This window comes from Nothoprocta perdicaria, unplaced genomic scaffold (genome assembly GCF_003342845.1).
Source record: "Nothoprocta perdicaria isolate Ctin4 unplaced genomic scaffold, notPer1 scaffold_255, whole genome shotgun sequence".
NCBI lineage: Eukaryota > Metazoa > Chordata > Aves > Tinamiformes > Tinamidae > Nothoprocta > Nothoprocta perdicaria.
In genome coordinates, this window is record NW_020455483.1 from 809,984 (window position 1) to 822,063 (window position 12,080).

Below are 12,080 nucleotides of genomic sequence, written 5' to 3' on the forward strand. Positions count from 1 at the left end.
AGAGAGAGAAAAACATCAACAACAAAAAATCGTTCCCGGCAGTAAATCTGCTTCCTTGCAAAGCCGGCGCGGAGGCGGGAAGCGGCGGAGGGTCCCCGCGCACCTCGCGCCCCGCTGCGCGGCCGCCCCGGCGGGCAGGGGGCGGCGCGGGGGCCGCGTTGCCACCGCCGCAGCTGATGAGGGAGCGCGCGGGGCCTGGGAACCTCGGACCCGCTGCGATATTCGGCGCGGGGGGAAGGAACTTGGTGGCGAGGAGCAGGTGCTGCTCTTGCGGGAACGTGCCGCAAGGTGGTGGTGTGGGCACTTCCGAGGCCGTGCTCGACTTGATTTTATTATTTTATATATATATATATATATATATATATAAGATTCTTATTTTTTATATAAAGAAGTTGGGTCTTTTGCCTGGAGGGCTTCAAGTCCCACTATGTATTCTACCTTTCTTAAAATGCCCACTGCACATCTTTATGTATATATATATATAATATATAATATATATAATATAATATATATATATATTTAAAGCAGGCTCTTGTAGCTTGAATGGTTTAACACCCTGAGCAGCATAACGGCGTGCTGAGCCTCAGACGGCAAATAASCTGGAAGGCTCTTAAGGGAAAGTTTTTAGCCGTATTAGACTGGGGCAGGGGGATGGGGCAGAGCAGGGAGCTTGAAGAACCTGTAGAATTGAGATAAGACATCAAAACTCAGTCAGATGGACTGCAGTGTGAAGGACCGCCTTTGTATTTCATTTGTAGATCAAGTGCAGCAGCTTAAATTGCAGCAGCCTTGGTGATACAGTAGGCAGAGCAGAGACTGATGTGGCCATTTAAACTGTGGCACAAGGCGCCCTGCATTTTGTTTTTGTCTTCAATAGGTTTTATGGGGGTACTGCTTGTCATAATGATGGCATAAATGCATCTCCTTTTTTAGATGCTTTGCATTTAAAAAGAAACTGCATCCTTTTCTCCTCCCCCCCCCCAAAAAAAAACTCACCTTCAGCTGTGCCTAATCAATGTTGAAAGAAACATCTGCAGAACTCTAGATTGATTTTATTTTTAAATGTTTAGTAGTGCTAGGGTTATATACACATGTTTTGAAGTAGGGAATTAGAAGGCAAGAATGGATGGATTTACAAGGAGTTACACCAAAATGGAAGTCTCCGGTGTTTTGCTCCTCTGAAAACATAACTGCAAGTTTTTATCTCACAGATGGAAGAAAAGTAGTCTACATCCTATGGTACATAAGTATATTAATTGTTAGATGTATAAATCCTATACATAAATGTAAATAAATAAATAATCTGTCATCGTAAGTGGTGGATTTATTTCCATAAATTTTAATTCCTTGATGAAGAGTCGAGTTTGCTTTGTAGAAAGGAGATAATTTTTACCGCTAAAGAATGCAACATTTTATTTTCATTTTATTTAAAAAAAAATCTATCAGGCCTATTAATCATTTTATGTCAGTTCTATTAATAGTTTCTATAAATAGCACTGTGTCTTAAGGTAGGACATGAGAAATATTTTTACTTACAGTACTGGGTAGCGGGTTGCATACACAGTCATAAACATAATCCAGTGAATCACTCAAGACCAAGGCATGAAAACATGCCATGCAGTTTCTGGTAACTCAAAACCAGAAGATTTATGATGGCATGTAATTTTCTAAGAATAATGTATAATTAAATTTAATTTTGACCCACTCATTGCTGGCATCTCGACATTGTAACCCCTTTGTGTATAAATACAGATGTGACTTCTGTCTTATCTACTCATATGTCTATATGTCATATAAATGCAATTATTGTTGGTATGATGTGTGCAAGTACAACTGATTAAGTTGTACCAAGTATTAAAAAATGAAACTCATTTTGGCATCCAGAAAAAAAAAAAAATCCTCCTGAGAGTTCTGATTCAAAGCTATTTTTTCTTCTTTGATTTTCATGTCCTTTAGGATTTGCCTCTGCTGAAAAACATATATATCGACAAGAAAATGCATTTTCTTCCTTCTGTATTCCAAGGGGGAACTGTATTGTTTAAAAATGCACTGTTATAGCACAAACATATAGACTGTGAATACAAAAATCTGCTGCTTTTTTTTTTCTTCTTCACCAAAGTGTTATGGGCAGTAAGAACAGTGTATGTATGTGTGTGTGGTATTTTTCTTTTTTTTTTTTTTTTTAGGCATCGTAATGCTAACAAATCCAAACAAGCTCCATAGCACAAACAAAAAAGCCTAAATGGATTAAATTAGGCTAATTTAATAATTTAATTTAATAATTTAAACCTGATAAAGCACGTAGTACTGGAGATTCTGTGTATTTTTTTGTTCGCACAAAGGTTTAGCTCTTTAGTTGGTCCTGTGTTCCTGCATGGAATATTCATCTGAAAATTTTTATGTATGATAAAAATGTCAGTCTTAATAGGCATCCGTCAGCTGCAGACTCATCAGATAGAGATGAAGGCAGGAGGTAAAAAGCTGTAAAACTCAAAATTTATATCAAAGACATTCTATAGAGCCAAGAATTCATTTGGCTTTTTTTTTTTTTTTTTTTTTTTTTTTTTCTTTTTACAAAAGAATGATTCTAGGAACGTTCACTGACTACTGCATAGAGGTTTGCACATTTGTTTTTGACAGATTCTCAATACAGCCTCCTCCTGGCCTTTCAAGTGTGCATGCTGCTATTTGATGGCTGAATCACATAGTGTAAAGAACAGCTCCACCTGGATAGGACAGGAATAAGCATCATGCTATAACCAGCATGTAATTTAGTCATTCTGTCACTTGCAGACTTGTCATAGAGAYTCAGAATCTCTTCTGCGTGAGTTAGATTCATTAGTTATGTGCACTGGATTATGAGGCTTTTTGTTTGTTTCTTTTTTTTTTCTTTTTTGAAATCCCAATAAAACCAAGATATAAACACAAGCTTGCCAGTGAGCCACTGAAATCAATAGAAGGCTCTCATTTCCTTCTGCTGCTATCTGTCACAGTTTAGCTCAGGTGCACACAAGTAGTGTTTGTAAAGAATTTATGGTCTGAGCCATTTCAATCCCCACATCTGACCAGTTTATGTACTCAACCATCACCTTTTAGTAGTTCTCATTTTACTTGCTTTAGTAGTCTCTAGACTAGATTTGCAAATAAGCAAAAAAAAAAAAAAAGCCCCCTTTCARTCCCAACACACAAAAAATCTATCTCCCCCAGCTCACACACACACATTCACACACACACCTCCTCACCCAGCTGTCTGGTGAGGATTTATTGGCATGCTTTYTGGAAATATGAGAGATGAGCCACCATATGAATCAGCTTTTTAAAACATGAAAATGGATWTAAGGTTGGAAAAGAGACAGTTGAATGGTATAATTTATGGACAATTTGCAATGGGTGATTTCCAAGATGCAAAATTATTACATGCAAATTCATTTCTCTTTAAATCCCGGTAAGAGTTTTTATTTTTTAAAGGAATTTTAACATCATTAATGATAATTAGATATTATTAAAAAATAAACTATATCTGAAACTGCATTACTTCTTGTTTACATGCACAACTTGCATGATGATCTGATCATTGGTAGCCTTTCTAATACTGCCTTTTCCTGTGAGATTCACAGTGGGGCTTTGCCACCAGCATGGCTAATTCAAGCAGAATGCATTTCCATGAAGTGGCRAGATCGCTCTCTAGAAATGTTCAGATTTATACTGTAATAATCTAAAAATAAATTGTAGCTGTTGATGCCTCATTCCATGATTCCAGCTTTCTACTGTTTTCAGTGCTGAACCTGTACATCACTTATTGTTATGGGATGTATTCTGAAAGCCTATGCTACTGAGTAGCTTCAGCAGAGGGCTGAGATTGCCTGTGCTCCTCTTACTTTGTATTTATGTGCTCAGTAAGATATGCTGCTTGATGGGAAGATTGAGCTTTTTAAGTAAGATGATAAACTTTGAAAATGAATGACACACTTATTAGAAAACAATATTAGAAATGGTATCACACTGGACTGATTTGGTTCACTCTGAAGACTAGAGAAGGACATAGAGCTGTTATCATTTTTCATTATTCAAATTATTTTCTTTAAAAGTTCTTTTTTAAATTTCTTTCAGAGAAACTATTTTAGATATTGGATAGCACTACACTGAAAAGTGATTATTGTATTAAAATATATAATTATATTAGATAGTTTATAATAATTTCATAATAAGGTAATTATGTACAAAAATGTAGATTTTTTCCTCTAAATATACCAGCAGCCCTACAGCCATAGTTCTGAAGAGGTTACGCTAATATATAAAATAAAGTAGCTCATTCTTATTTACTCTTATATGAAATTATTTTTATTTATAATGAAGTTGTTATTTCAGATTTAATTACAAAAGTCATTAAAAATAGCCAATTCAATATTTCACTATAGTAAAAGATAGATGAAAAAGGTATGGGTGTTGTGTCATCATTAGATGATAGTAAAATTTTGTCAGAATCTTTCAGATTTGTGTTTGCTCAGTGCAGTAGAAAAAAAAGTATAGTTTCTTCTCAATACAGATGATTCCAGAAGTAAGACGTTTTCTTCCAAGTGGAAAACATTTTTTTTCTATCATTCGGAAGAGGCCTAGTATATCTGGAATAGGAAAAGGGGAGACATAAACGGATATTTTTGTCCTATGGTATTGTTTTAAGGTATKTATTCCTGTATGGCTTGGTTAAGTTAGAGATCAAGACATGAAAGGAACAGATTTTCAAATTCATTGGACAGTGCTCAATAATGTTCCTGTTCCAGTAAATGGCCATGTTGCTGAGTGCCATCATGTGGTGATCTTATGATATCGTTACCACACTGTCTCTGGGTAGATGATCAAGCTTTACAATATGAAGTCTGACTTGGACCCATAGTGAAAAACAGTCAGTTTAAGGGGAACAGGTTATATAACATTTTTTTTCCAAAATCTCTTTAGAAATATTATGAAGAAAATACAAATAAATTAGTTACATTCTATATTACATTTAAATGTTACATTCCATAACACATTTTTTCATATTTTTTGACTTCTGTAAAAACAAGTGACAGAGTTTTGATATCAATGTTTTTACTGCAAGACAGGCAGTGCTTTATTCAGCTCAAAATACCCATTTGTTCTTAAAAAAAATAGTACATTTTGTGTCACATTCTTGACTCCTRATATATAAAACCACTATGTGTATTCTGCCAAATATAATTAAACCAGGGCAAACCCAATAGACTCATTTTGAAATGAAGAATCTGGAATGGAACCAGATTTTTTTTTCTTGTTTGTATCCTCACTTCATATTAACATTTTATGTCTAGATTTTAGACCTCATATTTTAAGCTTGCAAGTAAGTGTGGCATTCAGTTTTCTGTTAAATACAGATTTTTTGCAGATGTTATACAGATTTCTGCTATTAAAAACAGAACCAGAGAATTACTTAAAAGCTATTTATACTGGCGCATTTGAAAATTGTTTTTCTGAAAAAAAAAACTTTCATTTCTTCTTTGCTTCTTTATTTGTAATTCTCTATATCMCTTATCATTGAAATATCTTTTTCAAGCACCTGAACTTCTACAGAACATGTTGTAAAATATCTCATACACAWTTCTACCTTTGTTGATTTGCTGTGAAGTATTTCCAGACCTTCTTTTTCAATAAACACCATTAGTACTTTATTTATATTCAGCCATAAAAAATTTCTGCCATATGTTATCAATGTACAGCATTTTTTTAAAACTCATTTTCATACTGGATGTAGCATAGACCATTACTTTTAAAAGATTAATGTAATGAAACTAAGATTAACAGACCATTAACAGATTAGTGCCATGAGACTAAGGCTGCTGCGTTCAGTGGAAAGATTCTTGTTGGTTTGAAAAGACTTTTGGTCTTCTTCAAATACATCTTGGAAGAATAAGAAAGAAACCAGTAGTCTGTATGCAACTATGGAAATAGRCAGTTCCATACCTTCTTTGAAGAACTTGTAGGTGAAGATGATTAAGTACACTAGAAAAATACATTAGATCATATAGGTGCATGTATGGTCTCAATTTGTGTTCATTTGATGACTGCATTTATAAAGATAAAATCTTTTACAGACTTTTTACTCCAGCGATTACTTCCTCAAATTTTTTGACTTTGTTTTTCAATAGAAGCTGGATACTAAACTGATAGATTACATATATCCGKTTTGTACACTATCCCATGCAGTGTAGCTTTGATGGTGTTGAAGAAAAGGGTTTTGCTTTATATCTACACTAGCTTTGTAATACTTTTATCTCCTTGCATTTTCAAAAGTACTGTTCCTGGATCATAAGTTTCAACACTATTTTATCTGAGATTCTGAGAAAAGAACAAAAAAATCTCTCATGGATTCCAAAGGAATTGTGAAAGAAGAGGTGAAGCTCATAGAAATCTTGACATATTTGCTGTTACCAGAACTCTCTAATTTAAATTAGAAATGTGATAGCACTGCTGCTGGATTTTGCCAGATCTCTCAGGCAACTAATATAAAAAGATTCCAGTAACACTGAATATTGATAGGCAGCCAGAGGAAGAGATAAGCAGCTCATGAATTATTGCTGTATAAGATGTTCCTTTACCCAAAATCTAGAGCAAATGGTTCTGTGAAGTGCTTCRAGACAGCATTTGTCAGAGTATTGCTTCTTAGTGAGGCCTGCAATCACTGWTTTGTTGGTTGGAGTCTTCCAAGCTTGGTATAGCTACAGCGTTAAAGTAATTATTATATGATGTTTGTCTACTGCCTTTGCATCATCTACATGAAAGGAAAGACAAGGTCTCAATGCACAATAGAGCAAGGAGGAAGTAGAACTTGCTGCAAATTATGCACAGCTGGATAGATGAGCTGCAGTGCCCAAGGCTGTGAATTTATATTAACACAGCCTGCAGTAGGTCTTCTGCTTGAATTAGAAATGTTCAGTGTTTGTAGCTTCCAACATGCAGGTAGTGAACTGGAGGACAGATGATGCAGATTCACTAGCTTTGTCAGATTAAATATTAGTAATATAGTAATTGGAAATTAATCTTAGAGCTGAAGGGTAGCTCTACTTAGGTGAGAAATAGTGTATTAATTTCCTATTCTTTGTGAGGAATAGTTTGCCTATCTTTGCAAAAGATATGGTGAATTTATTGCTACAGTCTAAAGGGTTTAGCAGTTATTATGAAAATACATCAATTTGTTTTATTGAAGTATGCTTAGTCTTGCATTTGTTATGTCTTTTCCTCAAGACCTTGTAACTGATCTGTGGCTTTTAAAACAATTAATATTTGTGTTGCTTTGAAGTTATCTTTACATGTAGATACTGCATCAAATACAGTGCATTAGGAATATAATAATTCTGGCCGTGTATGTAAAAGTGCATAGAATGTGTATCTAATGAAAAGAGTAATGTAAAAGGTACATTGTATAGATTTATCTGTCTTGATATGGTACTGAGATGTGATACTATTGGAGTGCAGTGGGTTAATGGTGCAGTGAGCACATATGATTTTCTTACATTGAGTTCTTACGGTCATGTGGTGGTATTTAAGCCCAATCAAAGGTAGTCCCGACCTTCATTTGAACTTTTGTTTAGCCAATAAATCATTCTTCTTAGAATTGTCGACTCTAATTTTGTTTTGTCCTTGTTTGCATTAGAAAAAAAAGATGTTCTAAGTGAACATCTCCAGCCCAAATTTGTCTTGTCTAACAGTTTTGTTAGACAGAAAATAGAAAATAGGACATGCAGTTAGGATCTTCCATTTTATCTCTGCTTTTGCTGTAAGTATTTTTCTTTCCCTTAACTTTGTCATTTGTCTTAGCAAATCTCAGATCCTGTGCACTACTTTCTTATGTTCATGAGTTATTAAGGGTGTAATACTGGTCAAAGTGATTACCACAGCCACAGTAGCTAAAGCAACAATCCATTTATTTCTTGAATGATTTAAAGTAACAGTTGTATTTTGTTAAATTTGATGCCTTTCACAGAACATTTCTTGTCTTGGCAGTAGAAACCATGTAAGTTATTTTGGCAACATGGGAGAAAAGGACATAATATCAGAGCAATTGTAATAGTAGTAGCATGTTGAATTCTGTTAATCACTTGAGTATATGTGTAAATAGAATCATTGGACCCTAATACTTCATAAAAACATCCTTCTGTTGTAGATTTTGCTTTCTGTTTGCCCATGGAGGGTTACCATTTGGTTAGGCTTTGTATTTTACTATTTTCTGAATTCATTTACCCATGTTACAAAACAATGAGCTGGATTATTAAGAGGGACCAAAACTCTAGTGTGGCTAATGTCGTCAATGTGTGGAATGGGAGCAGTCCATAAAGGTGGGGAAAGGTGATTCAGTTTCTCTTTTTTTTTTTTTTTGCTGCAGTCTGGAGTTTTGCAACAGCAATGATAACATGTCTGTTAATGGTAACACTTCTTCCACTCTTCTGACTTGAAAGTAAAGCAGTGAGTGACATTATTATAATATATCTGAAGTGAGGAGACTGCKTATTCCAATTTGTACTTCTGTGAATGATGAGGATGCTTCTCAGATGACCCCCATAATTTGATTTAGTATTGCTTCTGTTAGTATTGCTGGATTTGTTAGTGAATGTACTTAGGTAGTGAGTTGCAGATAGATTATGGGGTTCAGAGAAAGGCTAGCATGGTTAATTTTCAAGGAAAAAGAAACAAAAAATGATGGAAGGTTTAGTTGGATGAKGCTGGTTGCATTTCGTTAGACTTGAAAACAAATTCAGGAAGCTCATTGACGAGAGAATAGGAGAGTGTGAAAAAAGGGCTGGAAAGAGGGTGGGGGGAATAGAGAGTAGTGAGAGTTCAAATAATGGAGGCGGATGGCCTGTAGTATTGGCATATGAGTCTAGACAGACTTACAAAAGGAGGGGATTTTTTTGAAGAGTTTAAATTTGCCTGAAAATATCCAGTATACTAGAAATAAGTTTACTATATGGATCACATTAAAAAGTAATTAAAAAAAATATAAAAATATTCTTAGTATCATCCTCACTCTAAAAGGATCTAGATTATAGTCTTTGAAACCATTCTTTTTTGGTTTTAAAATACTTTTTGTCCAAATAAAGCAYCTATGAAAATAACACAAATTGATTTATATTTATTTGAACTATGTCTAATTGTCATCACTGAATATATTCCRTTTATTTTTAATCTCAATATTCAAATAATTACAATAAATTTCCATTTCATTTCAAATTTTGCAGTGCAACAATATGAGTATTAACCCACAGTTCCTGAGAAAAATTAGTCTTGCAAAGGAAGCAAGCCAAATGTGAAAAAAAAAAAAAATTCTATCATATCAAACCAGGCTTATCAAGCTGTGTGGGTTTTGATGATTCTGTCATTGGAACATGACAGAAAAAAATAAAATTAGAGTAAAATTTATTTTCATACTACTCATATGCATCACTCAAATATGTTAATTTAATAGTGATGAAGCATCTGAGCATGGGCTGATGTACCATTACATCACATCTATATTATATTCTGTGGTTATGAATCTTTTCTTTGCTCACTTTTATACAAAATGGAATTGAGAAACCTCTACCCTTCTACTTCAGAAAGTGTTGTTTAGTAAAACAGCAGATCTTTGAGATAAAAAGGATAAAAGAAATAAGTCCTTTTTCCTCAGTTTTTCCTCAGATCATGTAAGGCCCTAGCTTTCCCTTTCATGACCCTAATAAACAAGTTTACTCTATACATTTGGCTTCATGTAATATAGAGTGTATATGTCGTGACTTTTAAAACAAGCTCTTATTTGTTGTGAACTCAACACAACATGTTGTTTGTTTTATACCAGTGTCTTCAGTGACTGCCTGATATTTGAGTGTCTAAAATAATTTATATGCTTAAAAAAGAAAGTTGGACTCTGAGTTTTTTCTTCTGCTATTGCAGCTAATATCTYACCATGAATGTATTAATTTGTCAGATGTGTCTTTTCAGATAAAGAGAAAATGTTCTCTGTGGAGTAAATTGTTTACCAGCCAGCTATATATGTTTGCCCTAGTGAATGTGAGTGAAATGGTCMATCACAAATTCCTGTAACTGCATTAACCTTCTTGACACAGTGGCTCTGAAAAGTTAAGATGAGAATATAAATGAATGACAAGGAGTGGTGGAAAGTATATTCTTGATCATGGCACACATTTTACGATGTAAGAACAGACTTAMAATTTAATTAAATGATTTTCTGAGATTTTTAAAAATATATATTTCCCCTTYAGATAATTTTTATTAAACAGAAGAAATTTATGTTATTGGAATATAAAGTGAAAATATTTTAGATTTCTAATCTATACTGGCTTATAATATTTGCTCAGATTTTTTGTTTAGACAAGTAGAACTTTCATGTACCGGAATATGAAATATGAAACRGAGGAGGAAAATAAATCCTCCAACAAGCTACTTTTTTACCTTATACTGATTTTTTTTTCTTTGTTATGCAGCAGAATTGATCYTTTATAGTACATATTTTCTATGAATAAATAAGCACTGAATTTTATGTCAGGAGCTACCTCAACTCAACCCAGAAGTCATTTTCCTGAGAAAGCTGATAAAATGTTTGGCAGAAATGMATTTTTTTTTGTAGAACAGTATTTTATTTGCAAAAGCATGAATGCTTTTTAAAGATCCACAAAAAAATAAATATAATGGATTATGAAAAAAAATGAATCTTGACTTTGAAAATTCTTGGATAAATTTTTGTGTACAGAGTTATTGGGAGAAAAAGGAGAAAATGAGTGAATGTCTTGKTTTTTTTTGTTTTGTTTTATGTTTCTACTCTTTAGGAGAGGAAATGTTTTATAAGATGGCAACTTTGGAAGAGGAAGGGACAGTGAATGGGAACCATGTCCAAATACAGAATCAGGATGTAGCATGGTCATGAACTGCAGTCCATGGACTGACATATGCTTCTGGGTTCTCTSATATAAATATAACTGAAGTCCTGCCAGAAGTTATTTTGGCACTTTTATTGGCCCAATGCTGACCACTTCAAATTTTTTATCATAGAATCATAGAATGCCGAAAGTTGGAAGGGACCTCAGAGGTCATCGAGTCCAACCCCCCTGCTCACGCAGGATCAGCAAGGAGAAGCAGTGTTGGGGTCCTTGGAAAGCATTTTCTTTTTGGCATTGTTTCAGGCATGCTAGCTAGTAATAATGAAGATGGGGAGGAGGAGGAGGATTTTTTGGCATGCTTCTATCTTGTACTGTGTAAGTCAATACCTGCTCAAATTTCCCATTGGAATTTTCTATTTATTATATTGGTTCCCACTGGTGTATGCTAATTTTTAGGTTCAAATGTAGCACCCTGGCTGTTTTAACTTCTATAAACATATGCTATTTGATATTTATTAAGTATTTAAATTACTATTATTTGCTCTTCTGTACACTGTATTTTGATGTTTTCTGATATAAACTGAAGTCTAACAAAAAAAAAAAAAAAAAGTAAAGAATTGTGGATGGGTATGGGGGGAAAAGGGGCTAGTCTCATACCAATGGTAGTTGCTTTCTACAGGAAAGCTCCATAACAACATTTTTGGGATTTGCAGTTGCAAGTCTATGTGAACAATAGTGCAGGATGAACAACTTGAGAACAAGAGAAGAAGTCAGGCAGAGGGGGCAGGARACCTGCGTGGATGAGCAGAGAGCTCCTGACAAAACTGCAGCAGAAGAAAGCAATATATAGAATGTGGAAAAAAGGACAGGCCACTTGGGAGAAATACAGGAACGTTGTCAGGGAATGCAGGGATGCAACAAGGAAAGCTAAGACACAATTGGAATTGAATCTGGCAAGGGATGTTAAGAGTAACAAGAAAAACTTCTTCAGATATATCAATAACAAAAGGAAGGTCAGGGAGAACGTGGGTCTGCTAGTGAATAGGGTGGGTACCCTGGTTACAGAAAACACGGACAAAGCAGAGCTGCTGAATGCTGCCTTTGCTTCCGTGTTTGTCGGGGGCAGCCCTCTAGAATCCCAGGTCCTAGGGACACACGAAGAGAGCCAGAGAGAGGAAGGCTTGCCCTGGGTAGAGG

The 12,080-nt window shown here is 34.8% G+C and overlaps 1 protein-coding gene across 1 annotated transcript in view; it reads left to right on the forward strand.

Moving 5' to 3' along the window:
- Window positions 1-12,080, forward strand: part of NLGN4X (neuroligin 4 X-linked) — a gene marked incomplete at its 3' end in the record, with an annotated part of 172,186 nt that overhangs the window by 1,246 nt on the left and 158,860 nt on the right. The window lies entirely within an intron of this gene.